This window comes from Motacilla alba, chromosome 6, assembly GCF_015832195.1.
Source record: "Motacilla alba alba isolate MOTALB_02 chromosome 6, Motacilla_alba_V1.0_pri, whole genome shotgun sequence".
Classification (NCBI taxonomy): domain Eukaryota; kingdom Metazoa; phylum Chordata; class Aves; order Passeriformes; family Motacillidae; genus Motacilla; species Motacilla alba.
Window position 1 is genome coordinate 267,303 of NC_052021.1, and position 10,167 is coordinate 277,469.

Consider the following 10,167-nt stretch of genomic DNA (forward strand, 5'->3'; position numbering starts at 1 on the left):
CCAAAACCCAAGTGTGAGAAGCAGGACACACTCGTACTTCCTGTGAGGCTAGAGGGAAAATGTTTCATTGAATACTTGGGGGATGGTCTTCTCCCAAAAGCAAAAATGGGGTGAGCCTGTACACAACATCAAATTCTATCATATGACTAAAACAAGCTTACAATAAAGGAAAATGCAAAAAAAAAAAAAAAAAAAAAAAAAAAAAAAAAAAAAAAAAAAAAAAGCAAAAAGCAAAGAAAGTGCATTGTTTCAAGTCCAAACAGCTGAGTTTCAGGAGAAGGTCCATGAACTGAAGATGTTCCTCTTTGACATCTCTGCAAGTCCCTTTTGGTCCTGAAATAGACTTGCAGAATCCTGAAACTAAGAACTGCTGAAGAAAATCCATCAATAATTATAAAAAATCCATTGACAGTTATCAAACAATTTTGAGAAAATTTCTGGAATGTCCTGGCCACAGCCCTTAATTGAACCATTTGTGCTGAGGCTAATTTGTGTCTTTTCAATGCTTTTGAGCTGCTAGCTCTTTCCACTTTTCTTATTTTATTTAAATTTTTGTTGTTGTTCTTGTTTTGTTTTCTGAAAGAACAGCAGCAGCAGCAGAGGGACTCTTGGACCCTGCAGCAGGCCCTGGTCCTCGTGGGTGGACCAGGGAACCCAGACCCAAGCCATGGGTGGTGGCCCAGGCCCTGATGGGGGAAGCAAAGCCCCCAAACCCAACAGCAGGCAGGGCGGAGGCCCTAGCCCAGGGAAATAAGCCAAATGGCCCAGACTCAGCCTCGAGGCGGGCTCTCTGTTCTCACAACTCGTCACCACGACGCTGCCATTGCATTGGCAGCAATAGTGACTGAACACCTCCTCCCCCTTTCCCCAGAACCACCGATGCATACCGGCAGCTGGAGAAGAGAAGGTTTCCCGAGAATCTTCATCTCGGATCTGGGGGTTTTATCTCCCCAGAGCAAGCGAGCAATGCTCACTTTCCACTGTGTCTCTTGCTCCTGCAATGCAAATGCCAGTGTTCCTGCTCTCTGCCCCTTAGTACCACCCCAACCCCTCCGGGCTTGGGGCTGGAGGCAGAACCTCCAGGAACCACCTCCCCGACATTGCTGGGGCGTGCAGGAGGAGGCAAGCACCCCAAACACCAGTGAGAAGCCCCCGACCAAATGCAAAGCGGCCCGCGAAAAACGCTGAGCTTGAAAGAGGTCAGCCAGCAGGCGCCGGCAATCAGCTGTCAAGCCATACCTCCCCTGGCAGGCAGGCTGATGTCCCTTTCCCCGGCCCCAGCCCCCACTGCAGGGGCCGCCTTGGGAGAGCCCAAGCAACTCCGGGGGTAGGGCTGATGATAGGTGCCGCGGCAGCCGCCGCTGGGGGCGGCGGGACCGCGGGCCACCCCAGAGATAGTTCTGCGGGCTCAGCGCCGTTCTCAGCATCCTCTTGAACTGGAAACAGGTTGGCGGGAGGTGCTGGGATCGCCAGGGCTGGCGGGAGCGCGATTCCCTCCAGGCTGGATGCAGAGAGTGCAGGCATGGCAGGCAGGGAGACGGCAGCCGCTTCTGCTCCTGGTTCCGCGAGAGGCAGCGTTGGTGCAGTCAGCAGAACAGCCGGTGGGGGGTCGGCGGGGGAGGTGGCGGGCCCGTGGGTGGGGCCGCGGGAACCAGCGGCGCCCGTGGAGCCGGGCAGGGTGGTGCCGCTGGCGTCGGCGTGGCGATCGTCTCTCTCGGCGGGGGTGGGAGCGAGTCCGCGCCTCACCGGAGTGAGGGGGTGCGGAGAATTCCGTGGCAGAGCCCGTGAAGCCGGCCAGGGCGGGGCCCTTGGAGCCAGCCGGTGGGCGGAATCGGCTCCCCATCATCCCGGAGAGAAGGAAGGGGGTAAAAAAATGCGGCTACATTTGCGCATGCCCCAAAGAAGCAGGAAAAAACTCCTCAGCCGTGGGCAAAACCTTGCCCCCCTCGGTGGGGGATGCAGAAACCAGTAGTTTCTGCCCTTGGACAGATCTCTCTCCTGCTGGCTCTGGCAGGGGGGCAAACTGCCCCCTGCACCAGAGGATGAACTCCGCCAAGGGAGCAATGCGCTTCAAAACAGGGAAAAGGGTTGCAAACACCAGAGGAATACTTGGCAGTTCAAAACCCCAGTCAAATGTCTCCTCAAAAAAGAGATCCATGAATTCCCAGATATTTAAATCCAGAGAGCAGGTCAGGTCTGGAAAAAAAACGTGGAACTTTGTTCATCTGAAAAACTCACAGAGATGTCTCTTCACTATAGTATTATAAACATAGTTGCCAATTAAATTGAATCAATAATCTGCGAGAACCAAATTATGATAAAATAACAAAGTATAAAATTTATTTCGCGTTCGAATGACAAAATCTGGGTCAGCCACGAATCGACCATACAGAGTCTAGCCCGGGACATTGGCTCTGGGTGTCACACGTACACAGCTCTGAGCCCCTGTATGCGTCAGAGTGGCACACCATAGCCGTGTCCTGGTCCAGTTCTTACACACTTTTTCTTGCCGCAGACCAGGATGTTCTTTGTCCTTTTCTTAATCAAGTGAGTCCCAAAGCTTCTCCGGTCCCAGGATAAAGCTATCAGATGGAAGATGGTCCAGCTCTCGATGTCTCGGGAATAATTCATCGGTTCCTTGTCTTGTGCTTGACAGAACTTGAAAAGCCACGCTTGCAATACACAAACCCCGTGTCCGGGAAGATATACAAGTTAAACAGTCCCTTACTGGTAATGCTTTGCATGTTAAGGGATTTCCCAGAAACAGACTATAGGCCTGAATGGATTACTGTCGGATATGTCGTCCCCCCCGGTTGTCAGTAGCCAGGTGTGTCACTGATGGCTTAATTCTTTACTTAGTTAAGATTTCTGAAACTCTGTGCTGCTTTTCCCCCTTCACATGTAAATGCGGTCATGCTGTGTGTGGTATGTGTCTGACAGTAGGTTTCCCAACCCCTGCAAGCTGCTTTTTCCATAGCCTGTTGAGGACTTGCCTGGACAAATCTCCTGGGATAAAACAGACCCTTAATTTCTTTATAGCTACTTCTTAACTTTTCTATTATTTTCTACTCCTATAACTATATTATACTCATGGTATTATTTTATTTTCTTATGAATTTTGACCTATTCCTCACAATAAGAACTCTGTCCTGGTGTCCCCAAGATGGCCAGAGGGTAATAAAGTCTTCCTCTGAAGGAGAAAATTGAACCTCCCTTTCCGAAGGTACATTTTCCCAAATTTCAGCCCACATTTTGCTAAGGGCAGTATTTTCAGGAAGTGAAGAGTTAACAGTACCTTGTGACAGTGTCCTCTTGGCTTCAGCAGGCTGCTCTGTGCTGTGAAAGTCTCCAGACACGATGTCTGGGAAATGTCAGGAGGTTTTGTGTTCAGCCTTGGCTGTGAACTCTGCCCGAATTTAGGGTTTTTGGTTCTTCAGCTCCAGGCTACACCCACTTCTATCGTCACCATCAATGCCACTCACTCGGGGTCAACAAATGTGGTGTTGTTTTCGGGTCCCAGGATGAGGGAAGAGATAAAAATGTTAACTCCATGTTTCACAAGGCTGATATATAATATAATATAATATAATATAATATAATATAATATAATATAATATAATATAATATAATATAATATAATATAATATAATATAATATAATATAATATAATATAATGTAAAGTAATATAATATAACATAACATAACATAATATCATATCATATTATATTCGCTATACTAAATATTACACTATAGAGAAAAAGTCTACATCAGAAAGCTAGAAAGGAATGAAAAAGAATGAATAACAAAAACTCATGACTGCTCAGAGCCTTGACACAGCTGGCTGTGATGGGTCATTAAGAAAATTCACATGAGACCTGTCAAAGATGCACCTGCCACATTTCACAGCAGCAGATGATTATTGTTGACATTTCTTTTCTGAGGCTTCCTAGCTTCTCAGGAGAAAAATCCTGGTGAAGGGATTTTTCAGAAAATATGACAATGACAATGCTTCAGTAGCTGTAAAGTGCCTCTGTGCTCTCACTGAGACAGTCCCTTTTAAGAGCAAAAATCTACATATTTTGGAGCTCATGCAGCTTGCCGGTATTTTCTGATGGAGAGGAGAAAATGTCCCTGAGGTCACTTTCATTTTGTTACATTAAGGTAAAGGCCTGTGAAAATGGATTACAAATGATACTTTAATTTCAAAACCATTACTGTAAAGTGTATTTGATGTGAAAATGGCTTTTTGTTCATACTCCAGTTTTTGTGCCCACTAGAGACTTTATTGGTTTAAAAAAAGCCCCCATCAGTGAATTGTAATGAATACATGAATTACTTCTCACCATCTTTCCTACTGCATTATGTATCATTCTTCTTGGAGCCCAGCATTAACATTATTTTCTCAAGAATAACACTTCTTCAATTCTGTGACATTTTAATCAAGAAATGAAAAAATATTATTTATACTTACGCTGAAAAATGTAGGTTTATTCCTTTATATTAACTTCTATAACTGAATTTAAGTACAAACACTTTTTACAAAATTCACCACCAGCAACATCAAATGCATATGAAGCCAAAATGAAGATTTAAGGGGAATATTTTCAATGGCATATCTTAGTTAGCATTTCCTTTTCCTTTTGGAAATCTCTTCTGCTTAATTGGGGTAGAATGACCCATGTAAAGTTAATTCAGTGTTATTATATTAAGTAGAGCACTCTGAATGTTAATAGCTGAGCACTGGCAAACTGGGAAACCAAAGCAATTCTGATTTCTTTTCACAGTATGTATGTATCCAACACTCTTGACTACATTTTGGGCTACTCTGTAAGCATAAGTTAGGAGCTGTTTGCTGTGGAGTATGGTGATGTCTGAGGTGCTCATGCTGTGCTTGCAGCAGTGCAGGGATCAATTTGAGTGCAGGGGGCCAGCAAGGTGTCCCTTCCCAGGAGTCAGGGCTGTCTGGGGACACCACCCAGGGGGGATTATTCCTAGCCAGAGAAAGAAGCTTGCAGAGAGCCAGTTCCTGGGAATGCGGCGAGTTTGTGTTGGGGATTGCCATGGCAACAGGCTCTGGAGAGCTGCCAAGGTAAAGAGGGTGGTGGAGTGTGACAGAAAAGGCCTGGGACAGGCAGCTTGAGAAGCTGATAAAAGATTAGGGTTGTAGCAGGGCCTCAGAGAAACACATGGCCTTAGTCTGCTGACCTGACACCATACTGGGGGCATGCAGAAGGCTGGGAGAGGGGCTTAAGACCTGGGTAGATATGCAGAGCTGCCAAAGGTGTGAAAGTGCACGTGGTGAAGCCTCAGGAGCCAGCCGTGCCTCACAGCAGAGGGCTGAGGGCAGGTGAGATGCCCACGGCTTTGCAGGAGCTGAGTCCTGGGGCGGAGAGTAACTTTAAAGCATGCTCAGGTGAAAAGTCCGAGTTGTACTCAAGGGATAAGAATTACCCTTTAGCTCAAAACGTAAACATAAATTGTAAATCAGCACTGTGCTTCACTTAGGCCTGTGTGGCAGGCATCAGATAGAGCTGCTCTTTTAACAGTAGAAGGAATTGTTTACATGTTAAAGATTGTTTTGGTCTCTGTTATTAATAATTTAAGAAGGACTGATGGAATGAACAAAAAGATTGAGTGCCTTTAAGTAGAGAACTTAGACATTTCCCTGGCAAAGTTTTAATATTTGATGCAAAGATTGTTTTCATGAGCAAACATATGGTCACAGCAGGTGCTAACTAAAATGGCCTGAGAAGGGAATGTGATTTCCCCTTCCTCCCCCAATCCTCCAGCCCAGTGGATGTGTTGCCCATGGTGAGTTCTACTGAGTGGTGTGAGAATCTGCAGCACAGCTCCTCTTTTCCTATTTTAATTTCCAGTTTCATACTGCAAACTTACTGGGTGTAGTTCCCAGACGGGTGGTTTGACACAAGCTCGCTGGTGATGGATGCACCAGGGCGGTTGTGAGAAAGGCAAGAAAATGTTCTGTGCCCTTAGCTGACAATGTGATGGAGAGCCAGTGCATGAAGAACCCTATCACCCTTTTGCCCCAAATAAACCCCAGTGCACAAAGCAGCTGTGGAGAGACTGCACAGGGCAGTGAGCACAGAGCTGGCCTGGGACTCATTGTGGCCCTGCAGCAGGGGAGAGACGGCAGTTCTCTGGGTTCAGCTGCCCCACTGTAGGACTCCAAGTCCTGCTTTAGAGGTATGAAGGGAAAATTTGTCTCTTTTGCACTGGCTGCTCTCAGTGTCCCCTGTAGCCCTATGTATTGCAAGGCCCATAATCAAAGATAGGACTGCACACAGCTGCCATTTGGCTGAGGTAGCTATTTGCCAGTGGTGCCCCTCCTGTGGCGGCTGTTTGCCCAAGGCAGCCAGTTGCTTGCAGAGCCCCGTGTGGGGTGACCATTGACCTGAGCCAGATGTTTGCTGGGGCTCCCCACATGTGGTGGCCATTTGCCCCAAGCAGCCATTTCCCCAAAGCTCCTCATGTGTGGTGGCCATGAGGTGGCTGTTTGCCTGAGGTGCCTCATGTGCAGAGGCCATTTTCTGGAGGTAGCTGAGGTGCTGGTTTCATCCCTGAGGGGACAGCGTGTCCTGGAGGCTGTGACCTGGACTTAGTGACAGGGAAACAGTGCTGCCACCATCTGAGAACAGGAAAATGTTGACAGCCAAGAGACGACAAGGACAGCAAGAGGTGCTGCTTTCTGACGCATCATATATGCAAGCAGAAGGCAGCCCTTGAGGAACAGCCACAGGGAAGCACTGACCTGGAGTGACTGATCTTGGGAAATCATGAAGGGAGGGCTGTGTTGGTGGCTCTACTTCTTGTATTTTGAGATCTGTCTCTGCCAAAAACTTGACATTATGTTGTTCCAGTTCCACCACAAATAGTAGTCACCTGAGCTAATGAATGGTGTAAGGGAAAATAAGTACTCTAAAGCTTTGTTTTGTTTTTCTAACAGGCTTGGGCTTAATTTCCCAAGTTAGTAGAGAATCAAGAGGATTCCCAGAGGATCACCTCATAATAGTAAAATAATTACATCATTTACAAAGGAATGGAAAGTAAAGCCATTGAGAATATAATATTCCAAATTAAACACAACTTTAGAAAAAACACTGAATAATGGTTTGGAAATACTGTTTTTTACAAATAGATCTTGTGATTCTTGATCTATGAAGATAAACAGGCACGTAGTTGAATGTAGGTGCTGTATCATTTGTGCATGTTTTAATCCAAATTTTAATCACACACAAAAGCTGTAAACAAATGTTTGTACATCCTTATTTTGTTAAGACCTCTGATCCAGCAGTGTGAAAACCCTTGGAATTTGCAAGGAGGAGGAAATCACTGAGAAGAGCAGAGAGAATAAAGTATGATTCTTCAGAAAGTAAGACATCAGGAGAAGGAGGAAAAGCACAAAATCAGGAGGCTGTTGGAAGACAGGAAGAAGATAGGAAGGGATAATAGCATAAGAAGAGATGCAAAGAACAGAAAACAAATGAGTGAAGAAAATGTCAGGTAAGGAATGGTGCTGGGTGTAGCATTGTCATGGGAGAGTCAAACTCGCTTGTGGTGTGTGCGAGATGAACATGGGCGTCTTGAATACTCCCAAAAAGCCAAATGCCATGTCCGCCACAGTGCCTTTACTTGGACTGCCCTTGAAGGCTTTTCCCAAACAGGTGCAAAACCTAACGGTGCCTGGTTTCTTGGTTATTCTGCCTCATCAGTATTTGAAAGTACCCTTTTTGAAAGACTGTGTGCTAAAGATACATTTACTCTTCTGGGCAGCATTAAAGAATAACCCATTTGTTTGGACAACGTAACTTTCTATTCCTTGCCTGGAATAAAGTTTCATTTGTAAACATCTGTGAAATCTGAGAGCCCTTGCAGTGCAAGTGCAGCCTCCCTACCATTTTCAAAGAGGAACAGATGGCAAAATTCCCAGTGGGATGGGGGAAGATGGTGCCCTGCTGTTCCCTGGGGAATACTTTAATGTTCTTTTCTGGCAGTGCACTGTCACTTGCTCTGGGTGGCACCTGCTTCTTCCATCTCCCCTGGAGAAGTCTGAAATGCAGTCACTGCATGCAGAATCTCAATAAATAATGTGAGCTTAAAATCAGGCAGTAAATAAACTCACCTTTACTCTCAAGCATATAGTCTTGTCTTATAGTTGGGGAGTATAATCTGAAGTCAGATGAGATTTTCAGAACAGATCCTTAGTCAGACACTGTTTCTTTGTGTCAAAGTAATTTTTCTCTCTGGATTTACCTAACCTGGTGGATACCTCCAGGAGGGAAAAGAAATCCTTTTAAATCATGGTAGCCGTAATCATACAATTGAACATTCTTTTATACTGTAGCTGTTGCAAATGCTGTGTTGAAAAGAGGCAATTCTTTCTCTATAATAAGCTCTCAAGTCAAGTTCTGTTATCCAGGTTGCTATTAGTATTAGGTCTGGCTTACTGGTGTGCATTTGGGGGAAAACCCAAGGCAGAACAATAAGAATTCTGTGATGATTGACTGAATTGAGACAGCTTTAGACTTGTTTATAATAAAAGGGAATATTTGGAGTGGGAGTATGCAAAACTGGACATTTGTTTATGATTAAAGAAAATGGAGCATCGGGAGACCCCTTTGTGGTATAAGTCTGAGTATATTGTAATAAATAATATGATTATTATTTTTCTCATAGACTTCACCTGTTCTACACATTTTGAATTTTTAATTTGAATTTTCAATTTTAGACTTCATCTGCAATGCTCAGTTTGAAGAAGCCAAATGTACTTCTATCTATCAGAATATATCACTATTCTGATCTAGCTATGGATTGGTGGTTTGAAGAGCATTGAGAAGCTGTTACAGTGGAGATAAGGAGACAGAGAAGATTTTTACTTAGCTCAAACTCCAGTTTTGGGTGATAGTTTTTGTAATTGCCCACAGGATGAATTATAGAGATGACATAACAAGAAAGTTCATGTTGCTGTCTATAAACTGCTGGAATTACTTCTCATGTCAAGGTCCACAGATCAATTTTCCAGTCTCCTTGGAATATAGGGCATGGTTTCACCTCATGATCTTTCATCATTAACAGAAAGGCATACAATTGTTTGAAGATATTAGAAACAGGGAACATGTTGTTTCTTTTCTAATTTCAGCAGTATATCATTCCTACTATTAAAGCTTTATCTAATTTAGATTTGTCTCACTTTGGGGCTGTTTTTGTCATTGGGTGAAGAAAGCATTTTATGCAGACCCTACTCTGAGAGGCCTGCTTGCACAACCCTGCATGCGAGCTTGCTAGCAGAGAGATGTGCTAGCAGAGATGTGCTGCCCTTGGACAGACAATATGGACATACTTGCCAAGATGTGCCCAAGGAGAAGGGATGTGAAGCCGGATGTTCCGAGGATAAGCAAAGAAGATATCGAGCAAAATGTTCTACTGATACCTCTACTAAGATCTGCTACGTGACTAAGTCTATGTTAGCTTTCTGCCTTGCTTTGTATCCAATCAAGTATATTCCCACGCCACTAGTATAAATGTACCCTCAGATTTGCAATAAACCGAGCATTGATCATCACTTCCATGAGGACTGATCTCTGACTCCGGGGGCTCCTCTCTCTCCCTTTGTGTCTCTCTCCCCACCCCTTTCCTATATTTTTCTCCCTTTATTTGGCTACCTGAACAGGGACAACAAGGACCACAGGAACGCCAGAACAACATTTAAAAAAAATAGCGATTAGCTGTCGGGAGCGAAAAGCTGAGCCGTGCTGCTTTGATTCAGGAGCGAAGGCTGTGAGGAGCCCAGGCAGAGTTCAACCGGGAGTCAGCGGACTACGGTTTGAAGGTAGGAAGTCAAAGGGTCCCAACCTTTCGTCCCTCTGCTTTCTGCTTGCAAGCATGGAAACTGAATATGCTGCAGTGAAAAAACTGCTTCTAGGTATCCTTACTAAGCGAGGGGAGGCAGTTTCTGAAAAAGCATTAGATAAGCTCGTTTCATGGGCAAGATCAGAGGATTTGCTATCCGCACCCCCTCAATTATTTGAGTGGGTGGCGTGGCGTGAAGTGGGGGATGCTTTATGGGACAATGTAATCGATAAAAAGGGCAAAGAACCATTTTCTGGCTGTGGGAAAACTTGGAGGTCAATTATAAAAACTTTAGAAGCT

The 10,167-nt window shown here is 44.9% G+C and overlaps 1 long non-coding RNA gene across 2 annotated transcripts; it reads left to right on the forward strand.

The window, feature by feature from the left end:
* Positions 1 to 218: 218 nt before the first annotated feature.
* LOC119702764 lies at positions 219 to 9,578 on the forward strand. Of its 2 annotated transcripts, none has more exons than XR_005257442.1 (3): positions 219 to 1,446; positions 7,297 to 7,521; positions 8,747 to 9,578. It is a non-coding gene; the product is annotated as an uncharacterized LOC119702764 (long non-coding RNA). The 2 variants fall into 2 exon arrangements; XR_005257443.1 differs by lacking the exon at positions 219 to 1,446 and adding an exon at positions 2,196 to 3,223.
* The last annotated feature ends 589 nt before the right edge of the window (positions 9,579 to 10,167 follow it).